This window comes from Chiloscyllium plagiosum, unplaced genomic scaffold, assembly GCF_037043375.1.
Source record: "Chiloscyllium plagiosum isolate Xiang-an unplaced genomic scaffold, Cpla_swu_hap1 HiC_scaffold_50, whole genome shotgun sequence".
Taxonomy (NCBI): Eukaryota; Metazoa; Chordata; class Chondrichthyes; order Orectolobiformes; family Hemiscylliidae; genus Chiloscyllium; species Chiloscyllium plagiosum.
In genome coordinates this window covers 4,672,819-4,685,651 of record NW_028270188.1, presented here as the reverse complement: position 1 = coordinate 4,685,651, position 12,833 = coordinate 4,672,819, and positions in this window count along the sequence as shown.

The window sequence follows — 12,833 nt, the reverse complement described above, 5'->3', positions numbered from 1 at the left end:
TCTTAAATCAGTGGCCTTTTCTTCTCATGCCTTTTTAAAATATAATCCGCACAGTATGGAAACAGGCCACTTGCCCAATAAGTCCACACCAACCCTCCAAAAAACAACCAATCCAGATGCATTCTCCTACCTTTTTATTCTACTCTATCCAAATCCCACATGACTTTGAACACTTGTAAAATGTCTTATTTTTCTTCAGTTCTCCAAAAAGAGCAGCCCGAACTTCTTCAAACTATCCACATAGTTGTCCAGTTACTCATGTCTGGTACCAATTTTGTGTTCCTTTTGTGCACATCTTAAAACCCTTCCTGAAGCGTGCTGCAAAAATACTCGACATGAGGGAAACGCAGGACTGTTTATAACCATTTCTCATAATTTCCTTATGTTGCACGCGACGGTCCTATTTATACTGTTCAGAATCCTAATGATATCTTCAATCTGCACTGCCAACTTCATAATTTGTGTGCATACACACAATATGTATAAAATGCATTAAATATTAGACTGGGATCATTTAAGGAAGCATTGATCATTGTGTAGAAATATTTTAGCTTGTGTATAAAATGAACAAGGAACAATCCAGAGTAATTCTGAGTTGGAGAAGGGCTGAGTTGAATGGAGCAAGAGGGCATTTTAGCAAAGACAGTTGAGCACAAATATGGGCAATGTTCAGCTTCAGCTGTACAGTACAGCTTAACATTTCCACAAGCAGGAAATGGTGGCAAAAATAATACTCTTATTCCCTGCATGATTTTGCAAAGAATATGGATTATTGTTAACCCCAGTGAGAACCATGCTAAATATAGACAGTTCAGAGGGGAAATAAAGAGTAAGGGAGACTGGCAGCTCACTTTAAAACGGAATCTAAAAGTCATCATCAGTCACAAACAGTGAAAGGGTAGCAAAAGAATAAGTGGGGCCAATTATCATAAATCCCCTGTTTAAAATTCACAGGTGCAGGGGCCTGGCTGAGGTATTATGAAGAGGAAGTTCATGCCCAGTTCATGGTGAAAAAAAAGTAGTTGAGACTTGGATGAGATGAAGTTTGACAGAAGTTTAGAAAAGCTAAAATAAAACAAAATTGCAGATGCTGGAAATCTGAAACAAAAATGAAACTGCTGGAGAATCTCAGCAGGTTTGGCAGCATCTGTGGCGGGGAAGCAGAGTTAATGTTTTTGAGTCCTGTGACCTATTGAGCATCTCCAGCTATTTCTGCTTCATTTAGAAAAGCTGATTGTCATTGAGTGTTGGTAACTGATAACAACCGAATTGGAGACACCTGAGGATACAGAGAAAAGTAACATTGAAGCTGCAGTGGTAATATCCACAACAACCTAATCCTGTTCAAATAGAGGCATGGAATCAGAGACTGGAGAATCACAACATTTAAAATATTTTTGTGCAACATTGTCTGGATAAATCCAGCAAACAGATTCATCTTAGTGGTGGGAAAGCGTGTAATGAACTGTAATCTCAGCCTCAAGCAACAATACTGGGAAATCATATGGACTAACTTTATATGCTGACTAGAAAATCTAATGTGTAACCTGTTTACCTAAATCATCTGATGACGGCTTATAGTTCTGAATCTTCAGATTTCTTGGGTATTTAAACCGGTTTCGAAACATAGAAAATAGAAGCAGGAGGAGGCCATGCAATCCTTCGAGCCTGCTCTGCCATTCATCGCGATCATGGGTGATTGTCCAACTCAATAGCCTAATCATGCTTTTTCCCCATAAGATTCGATCCCATTTGCCCCAAGTGCTATATCAAGCTGCCTCTTTAATTGTAGTTGAAAGTGCTTGCTTGAAGTGTCTTAATTTGTCCTTGCGTTCAATTGAAGCTGAGAAACAAACATGGAGTCCAAACTCAGTCCAAAATGATGATGGCTGATTATCCAACTCAGTACCCTGTTCCATCATTCTTTGATCCCTTCAGTCCGAAAAAAAAACTATTATGTTTTGGACTCAATCAATTTCTATGACAGTGAGTTCCAAAGAGTCACCACTCTCAGGGTGAAGAAAAGTTTCCTCATCTCAGTCCAAAATGCCCGAGCCAGTATCCTTAAACCGTGAGCCTTGGTTCTGGACTCCCCAGCCGTGGAGAACATCCTTCCTGGTCACCTAACTCTGGACATAAACACTGGCTTGTGCTGCATCTTGTGATCTTCGCCTGGGTCATGTATGTTGAGGGTTGTTCTCTGTATTGCCACACTTTTACAGTGCAAGTTAACCTCTTGCTGATAGTAAGCTGGAAGCAAGGTAGCCATTTGTTGCTAAAAAAGAGATAGGACTGAGTGCTCACTGCCCATATTCAAAAGGGAAGAATGACCTACTGAGGAGAGATATTAGAGAACTTTTTGTAGCTCTAACGGTGGACACTGATAGAAATTACTGACTCCCGTAGAACACACTGGGAATCAGCAAAGGTGACCCAAAGTGCTGATTCCTAATTACACATATTGCACTTTCCAAATGACAACTGCCCATTGTTTGAGAGGTTTTCCTTTTTAAAAAATGCTCAGCGATGTATGACACACCTCTGGAGTAGGTGGCACAGGAATCCAAGTCTACTAAATCTAATTTAGGAACTTATGCCGACTGACCAAGGGTAGGGAGACTATCATTCTATCATCAGAGGTCTGTTTTGCATGTTATACAGAATTGATGCAATTGCCCTTAATTGCTTCATTAATCCCTGGGGATGTAAATAATAAGCCACTTGTCCGAGCATTCTGTGTTGCTCAGGTGCCACTGAGTATAATGCTGATCTTTGAGTCGGAGGGTTCAAGATCTACCTTCGGGGTGAGAATACACTAATTGATACTGCCACGGCAGTGCAATCCTGAGATAATCCTGCACATCAGACGTGTATGAGGCATTAAACCAAAGTCACTCTGCCCTCTAAAGGGACTCAAATTACTTTGAATTAAAGTGAGATTAAATCTGATGTCCCGGACAATATTTATTGCTCAATCCCGGTAAGCAGATGATCTGGTCATCATCTCCTTCCTGCTTTTCTCATGGTACAATAATTAGATATCACATTTCTGACACGTGACAACATGATCAAAAGTACTTCGGTTGTTGTATAGAACATCTCTGATTGAAAATTGACTTTGTCAGAACCTGCATGTATGATTACTCAACTTGGCTGTTCATTTTTCACTCTCTTGACTCTCTGCTGTAAGAAAGCACTCCTTTCCAACTTCCACCAAAGGAGAATGAGACAAAGCTCAGTGCTGTAATATTTCACTTTGTACTAACATCTGGAACAAACTGAAATACCATTCAATGCAAATATAAAACGAACTGAACCAGTTTTAAAGGATTAAACAAATTATATTTTTCACCAAAGGAGTGTATTGAAATATTTCAATAGTTCTCATTGTGTCAGTACAAGCAAACAGTGGAGTCTGTTGCAATCTATTTTATCTTGTCTAAAGAATAGGCTGAGGAAAAGCATTGCAGGCTCTTTAAATTCGAGAATGAGGAAAGGAGTACCGTGTGGAACAGTGACTAACAGCAGGAAAATTATTCTTCAGATTAGAATAGATGTGGAGTGGAATATACTAAAATGATAGAATGAAAGAAGCTAAAGTGGGATGTTGTCAGCTGAATGTTTTATAAGCTTGTTAATATCGGGTCAGTCAGGATTTTATTGAATGGTGGAGCAGTCTCGAAGGGCCAAGTGACCTCTTCTCATTTACTGTTCATACCTCGAAAAAATTTTGTTAGTTACTCGAGCGGAGGTATTAAACACATATTAAACTATTACATGGGCACATGCTGATATTTCCGTTTATGATTCCCTGGGTTTGATAGTATGTAGTTGACAGTGGCCCCAGGGGTTCTGCACTTGTTTCAGAGATCTGGAAAGAGATGTTTAGGATACTCTGAGGTGGCATTAAGATGTTGTATAAATGCGCAACTTTTCTAATCTGCTCGGGTCGAAGGGATTTTGCTCTCTATCAAACCTGTGCATCATTTGACTTCAATCTGCTTTTCTTTGTTGCATTATTGTATGGAATTTATTCTCTTAAGTCAATAGCCTGGGCTTTGCCCAAAGTTTAAGGGGCTCTTACTGACATTGGTGAGTTTCTGCATCCCATGAGATAGATTAATTGCAGTCAGTCATGGAAAATATAGCAGATCAAATATAATGTTGTTAATTGTTATTACATCTTTTAACATGGATAACTATGTGCTGTTCTATGAACCTCAGAATTGAAAAGCCTTTTTAGTGGAGCCACTGCTGATTTAACCAATGCGCTATACTGGCGGACTCACTGATACTGAAACCTCTATAATCTGGGACAATGATGAAATAGAAACTGACTAGAACTGCAACTCATCAAGAAAACTAGGGATCAGCTAGAGGTTGGGGCCGAAGCTCAGAATACAGAGGCACTGCAAACCCCAAAACCCATTGACACAGTTTCTCAAGATTAATTATGATGTGGTTCTGCACTATTCGGTTCTGATCTCTGTGGTTTTGGAAAAAAAAATGATGTCTGCTAGAAGGCAACTACAAAGCTCTCTTGCGGTATTGTGACACAGAATCAAGTGAAATTTGGAGTTCTCCTTATGGGGCTTCTTTCATCCTTTCAGGTGGCAGCTGAATTTGGTGATAAGGTATCAGTTACTATCGAATTGGATGAAATATTGATAGTGATTCCTTTATTTACATTTCCCTATCTCTGCGGTTTGCCAATTTCTTTATTAAAGGTCCAATGTGTGTGAGATCTCTTTAGTGCTGTCCATAGGATAGCCGTGCTCCTGCCACTGTGCAACTTCATATTGATATCTGCCTTTAAAAATAATCTGAATCTATGATCAAATACTGGTGTCGGAACTAACCGGGGTTCATAATAGAATGACTAATTCTTCCACTGCTGCAAACCAATATAGGCTAGATTTTCAAACTGTCATTATCACAAAGGTGCTTTTGGTGCCACATTCAGTATTCAGAATGACAATTAGGTTTTCTGTTAGTGCAGAATTTCTCCCTATTACTTTAAATAATAGTGGGCTGTGTGTATGCGCATGTGGTTTGTTTCTATTTATTTCTGTTCCTCAATGGCTTTGAAATTGTTGTTGTATAGGATCAAAGACATAGTAATGTCTCCACAAGGACATTGTTGCTGGTTTAGTTCTGAGACCAGTGCAGAACTTTACCAGATCATTATAGTCCTGGTACATTATAGTTAAGTTTCACCTCTGACAGCTGGTACAACATGGAAATTTGAGTATTGATGAAAATAAAGTTTTTTTTTTAATTTAAGTCTTTAATATTGTACTTAGCAGGATACTCTCAAGAATTCCAATGAAATGGGAGAAAGCATTTAATCTGTCTGGGTAATGAGTGCTGATTGATAAAGGCATGGGGAGTGGACCAGGTGATGGTTGGCAGTTAACTGCCAATGCTTGTTGTGATTCGACTAAATTGGTGATGGCCATTCTCTGCCTCATTTGGCATGACAATACCTTGACCACTTAGGCAACCTGCCAATTGAAAACACAACAAAGTTCAGTTGTCAACTGTCCATCACCATCTGACCAGTCCATTTTTCCATTGGGAACATCTCGATCAATCATTGTGCACTTTCCAAAGCATCAGAACACTTTTCTTGTTCAGTATAAAATGTTGTTTCCCTTTATGTCAAAATGTTTCTATATTTGCAAACAACCGTTTGAATATGGGAAACTTTTGTTAAAGGAGTATCCAACATATAGTTGATATGATTAAAATGGAATCTAGTTTTCGAATTTGAAATGATTTAACCTCCTGAGAAGCCCACTTTGTTCATGAAGATCCTCTTTGAATATTGTATCAGTCTGGCTGTTGAAAGACAGCTTTGGAAAGTTGTTTACTTCGGTCAATTTATATTTAATGAATTGCTGAAACGGTGGAAAATGCATTCTATTGCATTTACAAAACTAAGATATCTTGTGAAATCAGGAGATCTGCACAGTTCAAATAAAAATCCCATTTACTGCTGGCCTGGACAGGACTGGTAAACTTAAATTTGTGCTTATAGAGAAAGGACTAGATCTTAACTGGCTCATTATCATCTAATGTATTGAGTTTAAACTTATGTCTATCTCTAAATTCTTCAAGGCCTTGATCCACGCTGTCTCTTCTACCCCTTATATACACACTGTTTTCTTTGGTTGTCTGATTGCTTTATATCTTTCTGTCCATGAGTATGGCCAAGCTCCCTTAATTAGCTGTATTTTACTGATAAACTTCCTCAACTGCCCTCTGGTACTGATTCCCTCTTTGAAAGCTAGCTTAAAAGCCGGTTTCATGTTTTTGGTCATTGGTCCTAACTCTTCTGATACATGCCAATAAACGTCTCCTGTTTGGCATTTGGTGCATCCTTTTCTAGTTTGGAAGGTCGAACTCGAATGAATATAAGGCTAAAGACAGGATTCTTGGCAGTGTGGAGGAACAGATCCCTCAAAGTTGCCACCCAAATGGATAGGGTTGTTAAGAAAGCATTTGGTGTTTTTGCTTTCATGAACAGGGGGATCGAGTTTGAGAGCCGCGAGGTTTTGCGACAGCTCTACAAGTCCCTGGTGAGCCCACACTTGGAATATTGTGTCCAGTTCTGGACGCCCTACTATAAGAAAGATGTAGAGGCTTTGGAGAGCATGCAAAGAAGGTTTATCAGGATGCTGCCAGGACTGGAGGGCTTGCCTTATGAAGACAGGTTGAATAAGCTCAGACGTTTCTCTCTGGAGAGAAGGAGGAATACAAGATAATGTGAGGAATAGATTAAGTCAATAGTTAGACACTTTTCCCCAGGGCAGGATTGACTGGTACAAGGGGTCATATTTTTAAGATATTAGGAGAAAGATATAGAGGAGACGTCAGAGGTAGGTTCTTTACGTAGATAGTTGTGAATGCATGGAATGCATTGCCAGTGGTGGTGGTGGAAGCAGAGTAATTAGGGAAACTAAGCGACTGCTGGACATGCACATGTGTAGCAGTGAGTTGAGGGGTGTTTATGTTGTTATTATATTTTACATTAGGATTAAACCTCGGCACACTGTCGTGGGCCAAAGGGCCTGTTCGGATATGTACTTTTCTATGTTCTATGTTAAAGCATCTCATAAATGTGAGTATTTAATGTCCACTTTGGCAGATTTATTTGATTCTAATTGGAACGTATCTGCCAAAGCTTTAGCAAAACTGAATCAGCAAACAGCTTCAAACTGTGCACACATCCATCATATAACATTGCTGCTCCACATTAACTTTTCAAATGCACTGCTCCATTACAAATAGCGGACCACTTGTTCCCATTCATAGAAATTTGTTTCTGATGGATGGAAGTGGTTATTTCTGTACTTCTGCCATTTTATTGAACTCATCTCAAGTTACAATTTGGAACTTGACACTCAGGACAAGACTGTTTGTGTTAAGCTTTATCAATTTTGACCAGTTTGCCAGCTCTTCATGTTCTTGAATATTGGAATAGGACTGGGTTCTATCAGCCCTCTAGGGACAGGCTGCAAGGTCATGAGGTGGATAATAATAAGGGAAGGAAGGAGTTTCAGTGGCTCTCATATTTCCACCTCCGTAGTATTTTATTGATCCCAAAATAGGGAAAGGATGGCCACTCAGATGGTCAATGTAGAGTCTGTTCCCGCCAATGCTGGCAGTTTATTAGCAGTAGGTGGGCCCTCCACTGCGTGGGAGACCTCCTCCTCCATCCGAGAGACACACCTGGAGTATGTCCCTCCTAATGAAGTACCTTATGGCTCATAACAGGGTATCCCACCTGCATACTGGAACAGTCTCCTGTCCATGGCATCGATCAATACGGGAACTGGAAATTAGAGTAAGTGAGTGAAAGAAGCCGTGAGGGCGAGAGTGTTCACAACATTCCCAGGACCAGGTTGGCAGGTCCGACTGAGGCCATTAATAAGTCATTAAGATCCCCGAATTTGTGCATGGACAATGGGTTACTCCTACTCCTAGTAAGAGTACTGTGATTACTGCTTTTTCAGTGCTATCAAGCAAATAGTGAAGTGTGGCCATGTGATAAAATCATTTACATTCAGTGCTGAACACTTGAGACTTTTTTATGAGAAACTTTTGTAATTCTTCTCGATGTTCTTAATACACTTATTGTTTGATACAGTGGTGATTTTCTACATAGGATTACAGAGGAAATACAGACCATTTGGCACAATCAGTTCATGTCAGTGCTTATGTTCCACTCAAGGTGTTTCATATCTTTCCTCATCTAAATCGTCCATTGTAATCCTCTATTTCCATCCCTTCCAAGTGGTCGCCTAGTTCCCTTGAAATACATCTAAATTATTGATTTCAACTATTCCAACTGGTCACATATTCCCCATTCTCATCATTCTTTCAGTGAAGAGGTTTCTTCTGAATTCCCTTTTGGATTTCTTGAGGTACCGTCTTATATTGACAGCCTCTAGTTATGTTCTATCCCATAGTGAAATGTTTTCTCTGTACCTTCTCTTTTCAAAACCTTTCATAATTTTAGAACTGTCATCCTTCTTTTCAAGAGAGAAGTGAACAGCACAACAATTCTTCCGTAATATACACAGCCAGAAACTTGTGTATCATTCTTATAAATCTTCTCTTAACTCTCTCTCATGCATTCTATAATATGTCAACTCGAACTGCAGGCAATACTCTTAATTATAGTCAACCAAATTTCTATAGTGACCCTACTTTCAAATCTATCCCTTTCGATACAAAGCTTAGAGCTTTGTTTGCATTTTTATGACCTTTGGAACCTGTGTTAGTGACTGATGTAATTGTCTGAAATCACTTTGTTTCCCTCACTTAGACGTGCATCTTTGAATAAGTGACCTGCACATTATTCCTACCAAGATGTAACACCTTACGTTTATCTGAGTGGATCTTCATTTACTAATTATTTGAAAATACCATAAATTAATTAATGATCTCTTGCAACTTCATGTAGTCCTCAGAATTGGCTACATTTCAACATTCCTTTCCAATTTGGTGTCATTGAATTGCATTTTTGTCGTAATTAGATACAATATTAATTTGCAGTTTTACTTTATTTTGTTTTGAATTTTTAGAGAGGTGCAGTAATCCACACGTTAACTATAACAACTAAATGTATAATGACAGATAGATGAAAATTATTACAAACACAGGACTAATTAATAGACTCTATTAACTGCAACGTCAAAAGAGGGAATTATTTTTTACCCGAATGACATGGTGAGATTATCCGTAATGCAATCACTTTTTGTCCATTTCTTTTTTGTTGCAGTTTATTTCCCCAGGTCTTTCTGTGCTACTGGTATGAAATTGAAAAGGCACACAGCCTCCATTTTAAACTAAATGATAATAAAAAACAGCGTTTATATAAAATGTAACATGATTTATGAAGCCATCCCTCTAGGCTTATACATATTCACAGCCATGTCGAGTGATATAGGGAGAGACTGAATAAGCTGGGACTGATTTCCCTGGAGCGTTGGAGGCTGAGGGGTGATTTTATAAAGGTTTATAAAATCATCAGAGGCATGGATACAGTGAATAGACAAGGTCTTTTCCCTGTGGTGGGTGGAGTCTCATCTAAATCTATACTCGTGAGTATAGGTTTAGAGTGAGAGGGAAAAAGTTGAAAGTACCTAAGGAGTAACTTTTTCATGCAGAGTATGGTGTGTATGGAAAGAACTGCCACAGGAAGCGGTGAAGACTGGTGCAATTTCAACTTTAAAAGGCATCTGAGTGTGTATACGAATAGGAAGGTTTTAAAGGGAAATGGGCCAAGTACTGGCAACTGGGACTAGATTACTTTAGGATACCTGGTCAACATGGGCAAGTGAGACTGAAATATCTGTTTCCAAGCTGTACATCTCTATAACTCTATGATCTACCCCTTTGCTCTTAATGTACTAGTCGAATCTCTTTGGATTATCTTTAACATTATCTCCCAAGGTGATCTCATTTTCCTTTCTTGCCCTCCTCATTTCCCTCTTCAGAATGTCCCTGCACCTCTTGTACTCTTCGAGATTCACTTGATCTCATTTATCTATATCTAATATACGATTCATTCTTAATCTGAACCAGAGCCTCAATATCTTTATTCCTCTAGTGTTCTCTCCTCTTACCAGCCTTTTCTTCACACTAACAGGAACATCACCTCTCCGAACTCTCGTTATCTCACTTCTGAAAGCTTCACTCTTGCCGGCTGTCCCGTGAGCTGCAAACAGTCTACTCCAATCAACGCTTGAAAGTTTTTGTCTCATACTATCAAAATTTGCCCTATTCCAATTAAGAACTTTAACTTATATATAATGCCAATCCTTTACATATATATTTTACAACTAATCGAATTATGATCCCGGCCCCAAAAAGCTCCCCTACTAACCATTCAGTCACTTGCCCTGCCTTATATCACAAGAGTAGGTCAGGTTTGCTCCTTCTGTGGTAGTTACATCTGCATATTAATGAAGAAAATTGACTTTAGCATTTACCAAATTCCTCACCATCCAAGCTCTTAAGTCCATGGCTGTCCCACTTTATGTTTGGACGGTTAAAATTTGCTTATTATTACAATCCTATTATTCTGACATATAAATAAGATCTCTCGACAGAATTGTTACTCAATTTCAGTCTGACTACTGGGGGGACTATTACAATCGCATCAAAGTAATCATGCTCTTCTTATTTATGAGTTCCATCCACATAGCTTCACTCGACCATCCCTCAGAAATACCTTGTGTTAGAACAGCAGTACTGTTACACCACAAGAAAAATTGACTCCAATCTCTTTCTAGCTCTTCCTACTTCTGCCGTACCTTTGATGATAGGAGGGACTTTGAACATAAATTATTCAATTTACTGGTGATGGTTAGTAGCTGAAAATAAAGATACTATAGGTGACTTGGTGATGGGAAATAAAGGTTATTGTGTGGAAGGAAACCTCTGAATATAAACAAGAATTTTAAAAAACGAACTCCATTCTGTCTGCCCAGGTCTTGCCTACACCGCTGTACCTCCAGAGTACTTTCATTTTATTTTGATGAGTTCAAGTTAATCTCAGCCGCTGTTTTGTACTTGTCAACCATTTGTTAACGGGTGTTTGCCGTTTCAGAATGTAGGTTGCCTTATTGTGTACGTTCTCAGAGTTCAGTGTTTGGAGTCCTTGTTGTTTCAAACTGTGCTTTGGTCTATAATGCAAAATTACAGAAAAATGTTAATAGTAATTTAAAATGTTAGGATATTGGAAGAACAGCTAAGAGCATCAAGTTTGACAGAGGGTTGTAGGCAAGGACATGGAAAGCAGCAGGGTTTCCAGAACTTCTGATCTCTGCCTTCCCTGATCGAAATCAACTTGTGATTTATAATTTCTGAGGATTATTATTCATTAATATCGGTGTGTCAGATAGATCTCAGTCTCAGGGAGTTGTAACGTGCTTCTTTGTTTTGTGATGAACTCAGGGGAACATACAATAGTAAGGGTGTAAACCCAAAGGTGTGAAGGAGCAGAGGATTCTCCGTGTATATGTGCACAAATTAGGGAATGTACCATGACACGTGGACAGAATAGCAAATAAACCCTACTTCATCAATAACGCTGTAGAGAGCAAACACAAAGCAATTATGTTAAACTGAAATAAAACAGTTTCTTGTCTCACCTGGAATATTGCATCTAGTTTCAGGTGCCACGTTTTTGAAAAAATGCAAAGTTATGAGATTGGGTGCGTGACTGATTCACAACACTATTCCCGGGATGATACATCTCACCGACTCTGAGAAATTGGGACTGTTCTCCTCTGCTGATAGTTTCCAGACTCTGTGAACAATTGCTGTGATTGGTTCTCAATTCCGTCTTGTGTCATATAAACCCCAATGGCTGAATATTTCAAGTACTCATGATCTCTGCCTTGCCTGATCAACATCGACCTCTGATTTATTATTTTTAAGGGTTGCTGTTCAGTAATATCCCTGTATCAGACAGATCTCAGTCTCATTCCCTGGGATTTGACAGGTGTGGTGTGTCACATTAATCCCAAGAATTGTGCTCCATGAGATTTATGTGTGAGAAAAACTCCAGTTCTGAGAATCCGCCCTTGGATTGTGCACGTGTTGTGTCTGAATACCTGACTGAACGTTGACATTTTGGCTGATGAATGTTTCGTTGGCGCTTTAGGTAGCGATTTCTGCATTACTAACCCAGGCTGTCCCCACATTGGGAGTAGATTAGATTAGATTACTTACAGTGTGGAAACAGGCCCTTCGGGCCAACAAGTCCACACCGACCCGCCGAAGCATAACCCACCCATACCCCTACATTTACCCCTTTACCTAACACTACGGGCAATTTAGCATGGCCAATTCACCTGACTTGCACATCTTTGGACTGTGGGAGGAAACCGGAGCCCCCGGAGGAAACCCACGCAGACACGGAGAGAACATGCAAACTCCACACAGTCAGTCGCCTGAGTCGGGAATTGAACCCGGGTCTCTGGCGCTGCGAGGCAGCAGTGCTAACCACTGTGCCACCGTGCCGCCCACTAAGTACTTTTAGGTTAGACAGTGTAGAGTAAACTTTAAAACTCCGTTGACTGCCTTTTATAGGTTTCTGGTGGAGCAAAGCACCTAATTTGTATCATTAGGTGACCCGAGGTCGTGACCCTTGCTACATAAGAGGAAATGTTCTCTAATCATTCTGCCTCTGGAGTGTTCCATCAGGCAGATCGTGTGAAAGATGCATTTACATTAGTGGGCTGCATGGTAGCGCAGCATTAAACTAAATGACTGGATGAAACACAACCAAACAGAACAAGTGAAAGTATTTGGCT